General features: G+C 44.8%; 1 protein-coding gene across 5 annotated transcripts in view; it reads left to right on the forward strand.

The window, feature by feature from the left end:
• The first annotated feature begins 2555 nt into the window (after window positions 1–2555).
• KLC4 (kinesin light chain 4) overlaps window positions 2556–17657 on the forward strand; it is a 68296-nt gene continuing 53194 nt past the window's right edge. For all 5 annotated transcript variants that reach the window (XM_028724872.2, XM_028724876.2, XM_028724877.2 and 2 more), the window contains exon 1: window positions 2556–2703. The gene's annotated coding sequence lies outside the window, so the exon portion shown is untranslated. The remainder of the gene's footprint in view (window positions 2704–17657) is intronic.

The raw sequence follows: 17657 nt of genomic DNA on the forward strand, positions 1-17657 counted from the left end.
GAAATCCTTGTTTCACACATATTATTTTGCAAATAATAATAATAATAGTACAGTGGTACCTCAGGTTACATACGCTTCAGGTTACATGCTCCGCTAACCCAGAAATAGTGCTTCAGGTTAAGAACTTTGCTTCAGGATGAGAACAGAAATCGTGCTCCGGCGGCGCGGCGGCAGCAGGAGGCCCCATTAGCTAAAGTTTCAGGTTAAGAATGGACCTCTGGAACGAATTAAGTACTTAACCCGAGGTACCAATGTAAATAAAGGTAACACCTCAACCGCTCTAGAAACCCAATGAAAAGCTGTTGTTGTTGTTGTTTAGTCATTTAGTCGTGTCCGACTCTTTGTGACCCCATGGACCAGAGCACGCCAGGCACTACTGTCTTCCACTGCCTCCCGCAGTTTGGTCAAACTCATGCTGGTAGCTTCGAGAACACTGTCCAACCATCTCGTCCTCTGTCATCCCCTTCTCCTTGTGCCCTCCATCTTTCCCAACATCAGGGTCTTTTCCAGGGAGTCTTCTCATGAGGTGGCCAAAGTATTGGAGCCTCAGCTTCAGGATCTGTCCTTCCAGTGAGCACTCAGGGCTGATTTCCTTAAGAATGGATCAGTTTGATCTTCTTGCAGTCCATGGGACTCTCAAGAGTCTCCTCCAGCACCATAATTCAAAAGCATCAATTCTTCGGCAATCAGCCTTCTTTATGGTCCAGCTCTCACTTCCATACATCACTACTGGGAAAACCATAGCTTTAACTATACGGACCTTTGTTGGCAAGGTGATGTCTCTGCTTTTTAAGATGCTGTCTAGGTTTGTCATTGCTTTGGCTAGGCTCTGAATAATGTCTCTTGCTTCATTTTTCATGTAGGAGACTTGGATTGCCAAAGTTGCACAGGCAGCTGAGCTCCTGCTGGACAGCTGCTGGACAGGCAGGCAGAAACTCGGCAGGCGAAACTTTTACCCAGCTCTGTGCAAGGAAAGCATTCACTTGATGAATGCTGCTACCTCAAAAAGATTTGGAGGCTTGGGATGAAACTGACAAGCCCAAGAAGCAGCTTTTCAGGGTGATTGGCAAGGTATTGAGGGCTGATCCTGTAGAGACTGCGTGGTGTAGTTGTTAGCATGCCAGGTTAGGGCTAAGGAGGCCCAGGTTCAAGCCCCACTGCCACCCCACAGCCATGAAGCACACACTCTCTCTCTTTTCTAAATTTATTTGATTTTCCATATTAAAATTTACATTCACACAACAACATACTATATAAAAACAAGATTCCAAAGAATCTCCTGGACTTCCCTCCTCCCCTTTGTGGGTCTTATTGTTAGTCCTTTCCCTCTGCATCTTTTATAGTGATCCAATTTTTTGCATCTCCATTAGAGTACTGTATATCCATTCTCTCTCTCTCTCTCTCTCTCTGCCTGGCCTACCTCACCTGGCTGTTGTGAGGGTAAGCTAAGAGGGAAAGAACCACACACACCTCCTCAAGCTTCTTAGAGGAAACACAGTATATACGTGCAAGAGTAGTACGTTATTGTCATTTAAAAAAATACTATTAAAATAATAAAACTATATGATTATCAATATAGTGAAGGGGTAGAGCGCCGTTTTCATTCAGGGGAGATAATTTTGGAAAACTGTGAGAACGCTTATTGCTTATTCACCAGCTCCTCTTGCTGTGGTGGTTTATTTCATTTTCCTTTCATCCTTGCTTTGCATTCTTGAAAATAAATCATTATAAATCATAATAATATTATAAATAAATAAATAACATTTTTCATTTCTTAAAAGAAATTATGGTAATTATGGGGACAGAACTACCTAAATTGTATAGAAATTTATTTATGTATGTTACTAAAGCAGCAAGAATGTTACTTGCCCCAAAGTGGAAAGAAGCAAAAGTCCCAGGAAAGGAAGAATGGATACAAAAACTTATGGAATTTGCAGAAATGGTGAAACTTACCGCAAGAATAAGAAATCAAGATAACAATTATTTTTTTATAAAAGAATGGAAATGGTTTATTGAATATTTACAGATAAATTGTAAACAGATAAAAACATTGGCAGGACTAATGTAATAGCCTGCAGTTTTATAAGAGTATATATTTACAGTAGATAAATAAATGAGCAAGTTAAATGAATTTGGATATGCAGAAGTTATTAAAAATAAATTTTAGGAACTGCAGAAAAGAGGGGAAGGAAGTCAAATTTTGAAATATTGATTGTGAATCTAAGGAAATGTATAAATTTGAAAAGCATAAATAAAAAACTTAATAAAAAATAAAAAGTGAAGGGATTTGGAAAGGCCTTGGAAATAAGGGGCAAAGCAACGAAGCGAACGTCTGAATGGAAGACACGGGGCAGGACTCCTTTCCCTCGTTTCTGCGAAGGAAACTCAACGGGCGAGGCTTGACGGGTTAAGTTCGTCGCGGTCACCTGACCGAAAACGCCCTGCCCCCTCCCCGCGCCCGTAGAGATAGGGAGGATCTCCCTAAGCGCGTCCTGCGCCATGTTGGATTTAAAGGGGCCGCGGCAGGATTGGGAGGAGCTTAGAAGGAGGTTTGTTTTTCCTTCCAGTCGGGAACGGCCGCCGGCGCCGCCTCGTTGGAGGGGGAGGGGGGCGACACCGGCGGCGAGGAAGTGATAGCGCGAGCCATTTGCGCATGCGTGGCTAGCCATCCATCCTACGAGGCTGTCCCTGAAAAAGCAGCAGGTAGGAGCTTTGGTTGCCTTTCTTTCTGCCTTTTCGGAATACGGCGATTGGTTTCCATAATGGATATGCCCCCCTCCAATCTCTGGCAAGAGTGTTTTTGTTGTGGCAGGACCACCCTGGGGGGTAGGCCTCAGAGGGGTGGTCTGCCTGCTGGCGGGTGGGCCAGCGACTGCTTGCAAGGGGGAGGGAAATGCCAAGAGGAGAGACTGCCTGGAATCAACAGTCTCTGATCTGGGAGCCCCCGCTTTCACCTTCTCCCCTACCCACCAGCCTTAGGGACAAGGCGATCAAACTCTGCACATGCTCAGGAGCACTGCTGTCTGTCCCTGTGTTCCAAGGTTGAGTGCCGGCCGCGCAACACGGTTGCTGGGATCGAGCCCTGTCACTGCTTCAGCCCCGATTTCCAAGCTGTGTCTGCCGGGTTCTCTCTTCCCCTCTTTGCCAATGGCTCATGCCTGACTCACTTGCAAAGGGTTGTTGCGTTTGTTTGTTTTTGGCTTCTGTAGGGCTGTGGCTCTCTGCTGCGCTGGCAAAGCAAAAGACTCTGCTCCAGGCTAATAGAAGGGCAGATGCCCAGGATTCCTGCCACTCCTTTACTGACAGCAGTTGTGTTGTGTAGGCTGCCAGAGGAAAAAGCTTTTCCTTCTATCTCAGTCTCCTATTTGGGCTTAGTCTTCACTGATCACAAGTTGCTTCCTAACCTGACCAGGAAAATTGGTTCAATGCAGCTGCTGGGGCAGATACCATGTTTGCTTTGGGAGCCACAGTGATGCCTTACAAGGCTTATTTCTTATATTGCGGACGTTTATTCTCCGTTGTGGTGTTATCTCCTCCTCTGATTCAAAGCTGCCCCTATCAGCGTGGATTTGTTTGCATAAAATCTGACTTACTTGGCTGCAGTCGTACGTCACACTAAAGTCAGAAGGTCTTACTTCCCATAAACATGTTTAGGATTATGCAATTAAGAGTGGCAGCTGCCTTAACTGATGATGGGTTTGAGATTCTTGATTTGGGAGCAGCCGCTACCGAGTTCTGCCTTTCTTTAGGAACCGTGGAGCAAGGATGTTTCATTCTCACAAGAGTCTTCCTTACCCATTTTCCTTCCTTCTTTTTTAATGCCAGAGAACTATTTAATACATGTGGCATGTTTTGCTTAGCTGGGATGTGGTTAAAAGTCCTCTGATGCAACATTCTGTAATGGTCCTACCACTTTCCAATTCCTGTCCCGTTTTTACAAAGAATTTAGGGCTGTCTGGGCTCTCTGTTGCCTTGTGCTTTTTCCTCAACTCCCACCTAAATAGGCTTCTGGGTTCCTGTCATCCTCTTGTTAATCATTCAGATGTCTGATGCTGTTTTGAACTCTGAAACCAGCTCTGGGAAACTCTGGGAGGAGCTGGCATGCTTGTTCTTAGTTTCAAGGTCTGCTGTGTATGTGGCACTGACCTGCTATTTATAATCATGATGCTATCTCACCGTTCGGCTGTGGCCTGCTGCAACAGGGAATTTAATGGATTATTTGATGCGACTTCAGGCATTTCTTTTGCAAAGGACTGAGGTCACACCCGCAACATACATCCAAGCACATTTATAGCATATGGCTTTCCCCAAACAATCCTGGAAACTTGTTTACCCCTCGCAGAGCTGCAGTTCCCGGCACCCTCAACAAACTACAGCTCCCTGAATTTTACGGCTGAAGCAAAATGTGACCTGAGTTACTGCTGCAATTCTAGGCAGAGTTAGATGTACCTAGTTACATGTGTTGCGTGTCTGAGTGAAAAAGTTGGCATTGCTTTACTCGAATGAGTCTTTTCTCTAAATTATTAGGTGCACTGGATCTGCACTGGGAACATCCATCTACCACAGCTTTGTAGTGTATTTTGAGTTTCTGCAGATAGATATATTGAACATGAATCACGATCAGTTTTGCCAAAGGGCCACATGAATTAAGAGTCTCACACTGTGGCCAGTTGATAACCTGGCTCATGCTTCTCCTAAAGATTAAGTGTTTTGTGTTGGTGCCTCTATTCAGTGCTTTTTTTTGTAAAAATAATGTTTAGGCATACTCTCATTTTGACTCAAGAAAATCACTATTTTATAGTTCAAACCGGGAAAAATAAATACAGTAAATGGACAAAAGTACAAAGAGTCACAAAATGTTTAGGGGTATGTGTTCCCCTACGTCCCCCTAGAAAAAAAAGCACTGCCTCTGTTGTTATAAACTTCTAATCTGAAGATGATACTTGGCTAGGAAAGACGGGGAGAACCGTTTGGCAGGCTGAACTTATTTTCTGAAAGGATAGTGCTTGTTGGTTATATTTACTGATTAACTGATAAATGTACCATTTGATGGCAAAATCAATGTCTTGTTTGTGCTTTGGTAACTTAACAATATTTTTAAAAGGTTGCTTCAGGGAGTACAGATATAGATGAAGGAGCCCAATTTTAAACAAGCTCTAGTATTGCAGAATATGAATTGTCCCTAAATGATGTTCATCTGAAGCCATTTAACAGTTGGTGAATGGCTTCAAAAGACATGACATTTTGCCCTAATACAAAAAAAAAACCCTTAACACTTTTGTTCACTTATGGGGTGGTATATTAACATCTGGATATTTTGCAGTTTGTTGGCCTCTTTTTGCCTTTGTTACTGACAGATGTTATAACATGGACATCAGGTCTTGTTAAGCCTTTGCACTGCTGGCGTATGCATTTCCCCCTCCTTTTTAAAGTGTATTTATTATTTTGGTATCATGTCTTTTTCTGTGTGTGTGTGTTTAATTTAAAAAAACCCAGAAACCTGGTATTGCAAAAGCACACAGGGAAAACATTTCACATTTCACTTAGCAATAGGAAAGATAGCAAGGTGGTTGCCTGTATTCCTTGGTTTGTAGTTTTTGGAGAGAGGATCAGTAGCAGAGCAGCACAATGCTATGTGTGTTTAGCCTGAAGTTAGACCTAAGAATGGCTTAGGATGGCAGCCTTAGCATGGATGGTAGTTGTCTAGCTGGGTCAATGATCTGTCTTGGAGTAAACTTCATAAGCACATGTTAGCAATACATTATGAATTGTATGTTCGTGTTTCTCAGACAAAGGTTTAATGTAGCAGAAGTTGCTAGACAATTCTTAGACACCTTGTACACATCTAAAAATATTATTGTTATAGTGATTGAAATACTTACCTTGATGCAGTTCTTCCAGCACACATACCAAACTATCCTATTTAGGATAGTTCTATTCTTTTATCTCAGATTAAAACAGTAGGTTGGAGAATTTGTGTGTTCAGAACACCCTGTGTAAAAAAAAGAAAGAAAGAACATGAAGCACTTTGAGCACATGGAGAATGAAATTGACAGACTATGCAGAATTGGACAAACTAACTGGGAAAATTAGATATCTTCGAGACCAAAAGTTCATCGAGGACTGGGGAAAATTTGTTGATTATCTGGAAAGTATATGTGATGTGCAAACAACGCTAGTGGGGTTTAAAGAAGCACTGTGAAAGTTGAGATACATTGTCAAAAAGAAATAGATAGTGGGAGGGAAGACTAATGGCAATAAAAAAACAGAAGAAATGCGTAATTGAGAGGTAAATACGGATGATTGTCAGAGAAGCTGAAGGAAGTCTAAACAGAGTTAAATTTGTGAAAATTTGGATAAGATTGTATAAGATTGTATATTTGTGTTGAAAATTAATAAAAAATTATTTTTTTAAAAAAAGAAGCACTTTGAGCACAGTGAAATGACACTGGCTATGACTTAATCATAGATCCGCTGTCAGTTTGAATTTCTACTTTCATGTGATCTATTCGAAAACATTCTCAACTAACTTTTCTTGGACAGTAACGCTAAATGGTTTGGACAACGAATCAAGACATGTTCAATATAGGCTTGTTTTAATCAATTGGACAGCAGCCTTCAACCTTGCCTGACACAGGACAAACTTTTAAACTCCAACCTCAGACAAGGAATACTCCTGTGTTTCTAACTGCCATCTACTAGTAGTTAAAAGTATGTCTATAAGTAACCTCTGATTTACAGTAAAAGCAAAATTAACCAGTGCTCATCACACTGAATATCCCATTGGGAAGGGTTAGGTTATTCCTTACATTCTTCCCATTCTTGCTCTTCAGATAATTGTCCCCAAAGCAGCTCACAAAGGCATAAGAAACAGGCCCTCACCAGACTCACTAACTGAAAGAAACAAGATGCACAAGAAAAGAGGAGTGTAAGAAAATGGTAGAGATTAGTTCTTCAAGGCCAGAATGAAGTCGTAAGCTATGTATGGGTATTTGTATTTGGTTCAGGCCCAGCTGATCTCCCCCTTGCTGGTGTTTTTGCTTGTTCCTTGGCTGCTGGATGGGACCAGAGTGTCCTTTACCCCCGGTTCTGTAGTCCCAGGGACAACTGGCAGTGGGAGCTGGATGCCCTTTCTTGCAAGGAAGGGAAAGCAAGCCCCAGTGGAGGCTAGCATGCCAATTTCAGTCTGCCTTCAGTCAGTCCCAACTTGGCTGACTTCTTTCTTCTAAGCCAGTGATGGCCAAACTTGACCCTCCAGCTGTTTGGGGACTACATTTCCCATCATCCCTGACCATTGGTCCTGTTAGCTAGGAATGATGGGAGTGGTAGTCCCAAAACAGCTGGAGGACCAAGTTTGGCCATCACTGTTCTAAGCAGTCCAGGGGTAGCACAGGCAACCAGCTTCTCCCTTAGTGTCAATGTTGCTTTTGTTGATCTTAGCAAGAGGAAGATGGGCACAGCCAATGGATTCTAGTTTTGTACCCTTCAGTGTCTCTGGCTCCACCAGCTGTTGCCTTTCCTGCCTTCCACCCTGTCATAACTGGAAAGCACTTTGCAGTTGTTCCTTTTCTAAAAAATAGATGGGGCCAAGCTGGTCTTCCCTTGGCTTGAGTACAATCCCTCCACAGCCCTTGACTATGACATGGAGCCCATTTTCCTTTTAGATCTCCAGCCCTAGAGTAACTTGCTTGTGTTCCCTCCTTCAGAAATGACCTTCAGAAATAACCCTCTCCTTTCTCTGACTAGATGACTGGTCATTGCCTCAGAATCTTTCCCCCTGAATAAACTATCCTGTCTTGTTTGAGAGCAATTAATTTGTCCGGGTCTTAATCTTCCTATATTAAGAAGCAATGATAGGGCTATATACTAAGATTATCCATGGCTAAATTGTCTTGAGCACATACCAGGTACAATGGCATGTACCGTATTTTTCCCTCTATAACACGCAGATTTTTTCTCCTAAAAAGGAAGGGGAAATGTCTGTGCGTGTTATAGAGCGAATGTGTGGTCCCTGGAGCCAAAAAATCAAGCAAAAGTCAAATCGCGAGTCACGGAGAAGGGAAACCTGAAAAGAGTTTCAGGTTTCCCTTCTCCGTGACTGCTTTCCTGCATTCTGCCTCAGGGTCTTACTGCCCACCCTCCTCTGTTTCGTTGCTGTGATTGCTGAAACAGAACAAAGAGCAGGGAAAGCCCCTCCCCTCCAGGCAAGCAGAGTGTCGTTCTTTCTAATTCCTCTCTGTGCTCCGGTGCTGCTGGGGGAGAGGGAGAGAGAGTGGGGGAGGGAGAGGGAGAGGGGGGGAGGGAGAGGGAGAGAGAGGGGGGGAGGGAGAGAGAGGGGGGAGGGAGGGAGAGGGGGAGGGAGAGGGGGGGAGAGAGAGAGAGAGAGAGAGAGAGAGAGAGAGAGAGATGGCTGGCTTGGGGGGGAACTTTTGCCTTTCTTTCCTCCCACCCGTTAAATCCCTCTCCAGCATTCTTAGCCAGCTGCTTCTCTGCACACCCCTCTCATGTCCCTTCTTTCTTTTTCCTTCGCTCCCCACTTAAAATGTGGTTACAAAGCATAGATCAACATGGATCCTCAGGATCTTTGCACTGGGTCACCCCAAATTCACCATCAGATCACATAGCATGTCCATGGCTACAGCCTGCCCCCCCAAAATCACGCACCCATTGTTGCCTGGGGCTGCAATGGTACAAAACGTGGTTAAAAAGCATGGATCCACATGGATCCTCAGGATCTTTGCATTGGGTCACCCCAAATTCACCATCAGATCACAGCATGTCCATGGCTACAGCCTGCACCAAAAAAATCACGCACCCACTGTTGCCTGGGGCTGCAATGGTGCAAAACGTGGTTAAAAAGCATGGATCCACATGGATCCTCAGGATCTTTGCATTGGGTCACCCCAAATTCACCATCAGATCACATAGCATGTCCATGGCTACAGCCTGCACCAAAAAAAGCACGCACCCACTGTTGCCTGGGGCTGCAATGGTGCAAAAATGTGGTTACAAAGCATGGATCCACAGGGATTCTCAGGATCTTTGCATTGGGTCACCCCAAATTCACCATCAGATCACATAGCATGTCCATGGCTACAGCCTGCACCCAAAAAATCACGCACCCACTGTTGCCTGGGGCTGCAATGGTGCAAAAACGTGGTTACAAAGCATGGATCCACATGGATCCTCAGGATCTTTGCATTGGGTCACCCCAAATTCACCATCAGATCACATAGCATGTCCATGGCTACAGCCTGCACCAAAAAAAGCATGCACCCACTGTTGCCTGGGGCTGCAATGGTGCAAAAATGTGGTTACAAAGCATGGATCCACAGGGATTCTCAGGATCTTTGCATTGGGTCACCCCAAATTCACCATCAGATCACATGTCTGTGGCCACAGCATGAAGCACAAAAATGATACATCCACTGTTTCATTCAGAATGTTTTTCCCCTTGTTTTCCTCCTCTTAAAAACGATGTGCGTGTTATGGTCAGGTGCGTGTTATAGAGCGAAAAATACGGTAATTAAGAGGATTAAAGTGCAAGTAGTTTGGTGCTGAATGAAGGTTCAGGAAAACGCTGTCTTTCGGAGTGCGGAGAATGCAGAGATTAGTGGTGCTGAAGTTGTACAATAATAATAATAATATAATTATAATTTATTATTTGTACCCTGCCCATTTGGCTGGGTTTCCCCAGCCACTCTGGGCAGCTCCCAAAAGAATGTTGCTGTTGTTGTTTAGTCGTGTCTGACTCTTCGTGTCCCCATGGACCAGAGCACCCCAGGCACTTCTGTCTTCCACTGCCTCCCACAGTTTGGTCAGACTCATGCTGGTACCTTCGAGAACACCATCCAACCATCTTGTCCTCTGTCGTCCCCTTCTCCTTGTGCCCTCCATCTTTCCCAGCATCAGGGTTTTTTCCAGGGAGTCTTCTCTTCTCATGATGTGGCCAAAGTATTGGAGCCTCAATTATTATTAATATTCCCACATAATAATTAATAATAATTAAATAATAATTAAAAAGTGATAAAAACTAGAATCTCTAGTTCTTCCCGAAGTTGAGGAAGGAGAGACAGTTCCATAAGCTGCAGTTCTGTATGCGGTTACCTGGGAGTAACTCAGTGAGGCTTACTTCTGTATGCAGACACAGGATTGCGTTTTATATTTCCAATTTTAGAAATCCTTACAGATGTGCTAGGCAACAGTACCCAATTTCAAGTCTTCCACACGCCAAACATGAGCCCTGTTGGCTGGAAGAGTGGAGTGCTAACATTTAATTCAGTGGGGAAAAGGGATGATTCAGCTGTGGGGAGTTTGGGAAAGTGCTTTCATATATAGTGGCAGCTTCATCATTGGAAGCACTCTCTAGTCTGCTGCTTAAATGGTTGCACAAGTACAAAGCAATCAGACTGCTGTAAATTCATGTTTGCAAAAGCCGACCTTCCTAAGGAGGCTTGGGCAGTTGCTAGGCGAGGTACAAAAGGAGACCGAAGGAGAAGTGATCTTAGAAAGGGGAGAGAACAAAATAAAGTACGGTAACACTCTACAGAGAAAAATCTTTCCATGGACACTAGCTCACCCTTTGCCAGCCCGGTGCTCTCCAGATGAACTACAACTCCCATCAGCCCTTGGACTTTTTGAAAAGGGGGAAACTAAGTATGGTTGTACCCATTTGTCTTCTTTTTGCTTTACTGCCCATGGAAGGGCTTATTGAAAGGCAGGGAGAGAGAAGCGCTGAGGCCATTTGCGTCCTCTTTGCTTTACCTTCCCACTGGTCTCATGGAGCAACAATAGGCAGCTGCTCTAGCTATGGAGTAGTTTTTGGAAAGTGTGCATTGTGTGAAGTTGTTGTTTAGTCGTTTAGTCGTGTCCGACTCTTCGTGACCCCATGGACCAGAGCACGCCAGGCACTCCTGTCTTCCACTGCCTCCCGCAGTTTGGTCAAACTCATGCTGGTAGCTTCGAGAACACTGTCCAACCATCTCGTCCTCGGTCATTCCCTTCTCCTTGTGCCCTCCATCTTTCCCAACATCAGGGTCTTTTCCAGGGAGTCTTCTCTTTTCATGAGGTGCCCAAAGTATTGGAGCCTCAGCTTCAGGATGTGTCCTTCCAGTGACCACTCAGGGCTGATTTCCTTCAGAATGGATAGGTTTGATCTTCTTGCAGTCCCTGGGACTCTCAAGAGTCTCCTCCAACACCATAATTCAAAAACATCAATTCTTCAGCGATCAGCCTTCTTTATGGTCCAGCTCTGACTTCCATACATCACTACTGGGGAAACCATAGCTTTTCCTATACGGACCTTTGTTGGCAAGGGAATGTCTCTGCTTTTTAAGATGCTGTCTAGGTTTGTTATTGCTTTTCTCCCAAGAAGCAGGCGTCTTTTAATTTCGTGGCTGCTGTCACCATCTGCAGTGATCATGGAGCCCAAGAAAGTAAAATCTCTCACTGCCTCCTACAATCTTAATTTGTTTTATTTTGCTGCTGGCCAGCCACATGGAGCAGTAGGCAAACAGCTAGTTTAAAAATAATGTGTGCATAGGGGTGGGGTGGGGAAATCACAGAGCTCACCTATTGCTTTCCTGCCTGCCAGTTTTGTGGCAGCAGCTGGCTGAGGGACTTTTTTTAAAAAATGTGTGTGTGGAGGAAGAAATGCACCGATCATCCTGTTGCTGCTTTGTTTGTTTTGCTGGCCAGCAGCACCCAACATGGCCACTGACATAATCACAGGGCGCTGCTGGCCATAGACAAGCAGCATGTTGTTGCTCTGCCTTCCATAGGCGGCCACCAGAAAAGATGCTGCTCCATGGTGACTATTGTGTACTGCCTTCCATAACATTTCGCTAGCTGCTGCAAGCGTGTATTAGACCTGGGCTGCTGCTCTTCCAATTAATTATATCTCTTGGTTCTTCCTTGTTTGTTGTTCCTTTGTGTTGCTTGCCAATCCAGCTGCTGTGCTTTGCCTTTTAAAACTGTGGATCTCTGCATCTTGTACAGCAATATCCTGTTACCTTAACTAGCGCGCGGTAGGCAACTGAATGGGGGCATGCCACAGTAGGGTTGTCCTCATTGCAGCTGAAAAGCTGCCCCCACTTCATGTATTGCTGGCTATTTCAAATTGCTGCAGACTCCTGCAGATTGTCATGCAAGAATCCTCTGGTATATCCTTCCCTTTCGGCTCTGTCTGTGTATTTGTGCTTGCTTAAATAAAATTACACCAGAAGAATACCACTGTTAAAGGACATGTGCCTGGTGTGGGGGTTTTTTGGATGTGTGAGTGTGTATCAGTTGTATAGATTGCTTTGCTGTAAACAGACTTGAATGTTTTACCAGGTATACAGTGGTACCTCGGGTTAAGTACTTAATTTGTTCCAAAGGTCTGTTCTTAACCTGCAACTGTTCTTAACCTGAAGCACCACTTTAGCTAATGGGGCCTCCTGCTGCAGCTGCGCCGCCGGAGCACAATTTCTGTTCTCATCCTGAAGCAAAGTTCTTAACCTGAAGCACTATGTCTGGGTTAGCGGAGTCTGTATCCTGAAGCGTATGTAACCTGAAGCGTATGTAACCTGAGGTACCACTCTAATTTGATGTAGGTTTACTCTGTGATAGTAGCATGTTCATGCCAATTCCTACCTAAAACAGTTGTTGTTGTTTAGTCGTTTAGTCATGTCCGACTCTTCGTGACCCCATGGACCAGAGCACGCCAGGCACTCCTGTCTTCCACTGCCTCCCGCAGATTGGTCAAACTCATGCTGGTAGCTTCGAAAACACTGTCCAACCATCTCGTCCTCTGTCGTCCCCTTCTCCTTGTGCCCTCAATCTTTTCCAGGGAGTCTTCTCTTCTCATGAGGTGGCCAAAGTATTCACGATCTGTCCTTCCAGTGAGCACTCAGGGCTGATTTCCTTAAGAATGGAGAGGTTTGATGTAAAACAGTACCACTGTTATTCTGTATGGAGTGGAGGCATATTATCTGCATCTGGGCCTGTGAGATCTGCACTGTCAGCATGGGTATTGATGTGTGGAAAATGTTCAACTCAGACACTAACAACAAATTAGCCCTTTGTACCTCTGGGGGATTCACAGCATTGGTCTGAACACAGCTGCCCCTGTTTCGAACTCTCCTCATAGACTGTGTCAAGAGGGATCTTGAGAGTGGAAGCAGACGGATTTTTGCTGGTGCTATCTGTTGACATAGGAGCAGTACTTCATAGTGGGAAGGGGGGAGAAATCAGTATTTGTGAAGTGGCCTAAGTAGATTGCTTGCATCCTAAGACCAGAGTTCATATGAGATTGTCTTGAAACAACCATGGGTATGAGAAGCCAAGGATTTTAAACCTGGATGTGTCTCTTGTTCAAAGAGTAAATGTTGTTGGCATCTGTCTTGAGAAACAATGGAGGTCAACTCTGGGGGTGAAGTCAAAATGCTGTGTTAGCAGCACCGAAGTGACCTCTCTGGGGTGCAAGTCTGGACAGTGTGAATGGAGGTCCTGGGCTGCATAAACATCAAGACTCCCCACTTGGCCTCACTGATTATTATTATTTTATGAGATCTATATACCACCCTTCATCAGGTCTGTTCACAAGATAAATCTGGGACAAAGTCCCTCCTGCAAAATGATATGGTCCAAAGGAAAGCAGAGCAATACATTTGGCATCAGCTTGGTTGCAGGAGTTGCTCAAAGAAGTCATGCAAGGCGCCATCCAACCCTCTTAGCCACAGGGGTCAGCAAACTTTTTCAGCAGGGGGCCAGTCCACTGTCCCTCAGACCTTGTGGGGAGCCAGACTATATTTTGGGTGAAAAAAATGAACAAATTCCTTTGCCCCACAAATAACCCAGAGATGCATTTTAAATAAAAGCACACATTCTACTCATGTGAAAACACGCTGATTCCCGGACCGTTTGCAGGCCGGATTTAGAAGGCTATTGGGCGGGATCTGGTCCCCAGGCCTTAGTTTGCCTACCCATGGTCTTAGGGACTCCACTCCAGATTTGTGTAGGCATTTACTCCTTAGCCTTTTCTTCTCTTGAATATATCCTGCAAGATAGTGGAGGTTTAGGATCAGAGTTTTCCTTCTCCTAGATGGGCTACCTTCCCATCTTGATGAGCCCCTTCTGCCTCTCACTTCCCTCTACAGCACGTGCAGAAACCTCCTTCTTGACTGTTGGACCCGTATTGGTCTCATCCAGTCAATCTGCTGGAGTCTTGTCTTGACATGTAGGAGAAGTCCCCAACTCACTGGCAGTTTACACCCATTACAGCTGGTTCAGCCAGCTAGTTAGAAGTCATTCCCCAGGGTGTGGACGCTGTCACATTAATGGAGTAAATACCACTCAACTGGTCTTTTGAGTCTCACGGATGGACACTGTACTGCAAGAATGAGGAGCCTGTGGCCCTCCAGATGTTGTTGGACTCCAGTTTCAGCCTTAAGCCCCTTTTTTCTCCCCTTCCCCACATTTGCTGTTTGGATAGAATTGTGTATGAAGTGTGCAAACACTGACCATGGGAATAAATCACTGTGGGGGGAAATAGCTGTGTGCAATAGGAAACAGTAGGGATGCGGGTGGCGCTGTGGGTTAAACCATGGAGCCTAGGACTTGCCGATCAGAAGGTTGGCGGTTCGAATCCCCGCGACAGGGTGAGCTCCCATTGCTCGGTCCCTGCTCCTGCCAACTAGCAGTTTGAAAGCACGTCAAAGTGCAAGTAGGTAAATGGGTACCGCTGCGGTGGGAAGGTAAACAGCGTTTCCGTGCACTGCTCTGGTTCGGCAGAAGCGGCTTAGTCATGCTGGCCACATGACCCGGAAGCTGTACGCTGGCTCCCTCGGCCAATAAAGCGAGCGCTGCAACCCCAGAGTTGTCCACGATTGGACCTAATGGTCAGGGGTCCCTTTACCTTTACCTTATAGGAAACAGTACCAGCTTTTAGCTGTTATCAAGAGAGTAAATTGGTAGATCCAGGTGAGGCTTTGGGAGGAATGGCGCTGAAATGATCATACTGTGATAGTATTAGCCTTTTGCCACTTGTTTATGCTCTGAAAGAAATGTAATACTTGACTTTAGAGTGTTTTAAAAGTTCAGAAAGGAATGAGATATTTGGAGAGAGAAAAATCTCTTTTAAATAAAACTTTGCCCCTGGACAATTGTGGGTACTAAGCCAAGTTCATGTTATGAGCAGTAGCTCCAGACGGCCTTTTCTTAATGGGGCAGGATGCCTAGAGCCCAAGACGTTGTGCAGAAGCCCAAGGTTAATTGGTTCATTCTTGTCACACTAAACTCTGGTTTAGCATGACACCCAAAACCAGTAAAGTGTGTGTTGGGGTGAGGGAGCAGAACACTCTCCTTCTCTCTGCAGTCATCAAACTCCTGATTTTGAGTGTCCAGGATATTTTAAAATGGATGAATAAACAAATCAAACAAGGCATGGCAAGGCAAGTGGGACACACTCAATGCAGGAAACAAAGAAACCTGAAGTGAGATTTGTCCCAAACACGCTCCATCTTTCTCCTCTTTCTCCCAGTCTCCCTTCCCCCTGGGGTCATGTGATAGGCCTTAGTTGTTAGAAGCCTCTTGAGTGAATGTTGACTGAAAAGTAGGAGCCAGGGTATATACAATAATTAAAATGAAACTACTGTATTATTTTCATAGGGGAAAGGGAAGGGGGGGGGTGAGAACAGGATGCTGGACAAGATAGGCCATGGGCCTGATCCGCCGGGCTCTCCTTACGTTGTTATTAGACAAGTATAGTTCTGTTCAAGCTGTATGAAGTGCTTCCTCTATTCGCTCTTTCCTCCTGCATGCCGATTTTCATTTCACTCAGCAAGCCGCCCTGTTTAACATTTAATATCCCTTGACGTCTTCCGTGCGGCTTTACAGAGTCCCAATGGCTGTAAGCGACCACAGATCTCCGTTGGGTGCGGCTATAATTAAACCACCTTGGAATGGGAGAGCAGAGTTAATATTTACCTAGCCGTGGAGTGAAAAGCCTTGTTTTTCTTCTCTCTTGATATAAAGCAAGAGACAAGGCTGCCTTGTACTTGAGTTTTATGGTAAGTGCTTATCTTGCACTTGGGGCAAAGCCCAGCCCAGCCCCAGTACCTGTTTTAACATTTTGGCTTTCCTGTTAACTCAAATGGGGTAAATATATATTAGGGAGGCTGGCATGCCTGTCTTCCCTTTGAAGACTGGCATGTTGGAGGGTAGCAGTTGACAAGGGTTGTGTGTCTTGACATGCCATTAAAAGATGGGTCTGGTGTTTCACGGTATACTTTTCTATTTTGACTCATAATTTAGGAACATAGTGTGATAGGAATTCTAAGGTCTCATATACAGTGGTGCCTCGCAAGACGAAATTAATTCGTTCCGCGAGTTTTGTCGTCTTGCGATTTTTTTCGTCTTGCGAAGCATGGTGTCGGGAAAGTTTTGGAAAAGCTTCAAAAATCACCAAAGTCTTTAAAAACCTCAAAAAAGGCTACCACACCGTGTTCTGTGAGTTGCTCCTCGAAGTCAAGTCGCAACTGTATTAACGGTGTTAAGAAAAAGGAAACAAACTTGCAAGACGTTTCCGTCTTGCGAAGCAAGCCCATAGGGAAAACCGTCTTGCGAAGCAGCTCAAAAAACAAAAAACCCTTTCGTCTAGCGAGTTTTTTGTCTTGCGAGGCATTCGTCTTGCGAGGTACCACTGTATATAAATCTTATGTCCATAAATTTACAAGGCAAACATGGGCATAAGTATATAAACCACATGTCTGAAATAGTACAGGAGAGCAATCCTGAAACCATTTTGACTCTTCCATTGACCTCAAATATTCTCTTCAGTGAGGAAGAAAATGGGAAAGCCTCCCCATTGCCTCTTTGCTCAAATTCTGTCTTAAGGGCATATTTGTGTATGAATAGGGTGAGCCCGTGACCTGGATTCAGGAACTAAGTATTTAGCATCTCAAAAGGACTGGGCAGGCTGCCTAGGTGGAGTAATCAGTGACCACTGTCAGGTATCCTGACAAAGAGGATTTCTGTGGTAGACTGCCCCCTGTCATGTATTTCTCTTGGAGATACCTCCTTCTGTGATGTTTGTACGGTGGTACCTCAGGTTAAGTACTTAATTTGTTCCAGAGGTCCGTTCTTAACCTGAAGCACCACTTTAGCTAATGGGGCCTCCTGCTGCTGCCGTGCCGCCGGAGCACGATTTCTGTTCTCATCCTGAAGCAAAGTTCTTAACCTGAAGCACTATTTCTGGGTTAGCGGAGTATGTAACCTGAAGTGTATGCAACCTGAGGTGCCACTGTATGATGCTTTGGGGGGGTGGTCTTGAGCTACAGGATGGGCAATTTCAAAAGTCTATATAAGGGCTTGCACACCATTGTTTGGGGTTCCTCTCCTCCCTCACTGCATGGGGTGAGTGGGGGACCCTGCTGCAACAGTTTAATAAAGATCAGACTTATTAAGCTGCTTTGCTTCTCAGTATTCTCTGGTTGACCTCTGTTATTTTCTCCTTCCGATAGGGAACCTACTTAAGGACTCTGTAGGGCCTCTTGGATACCCCATAAGGGAAAAGAAGCAGTTTTTTCCTTATAACAATAGGAAGCTTCCTTTATATTGAGTCATACCATTGGTCTATCTAGCTCACCTTTACCTTTACCCATCTAGCTCAGAACTGT

Source organism: Podarcis muralis, chromosome 3 (assembly GCF_964188315.1).
Source record: "Podarcis muralis chromosome 3, rPodMur119.hap1.1, whole genome shotgun sequence".
NCBI lineage: Eukaryota > Metazoa > Chordata > Lepidosauria > Squamata > Lacertidae > Podarcis > Podarcis muralis.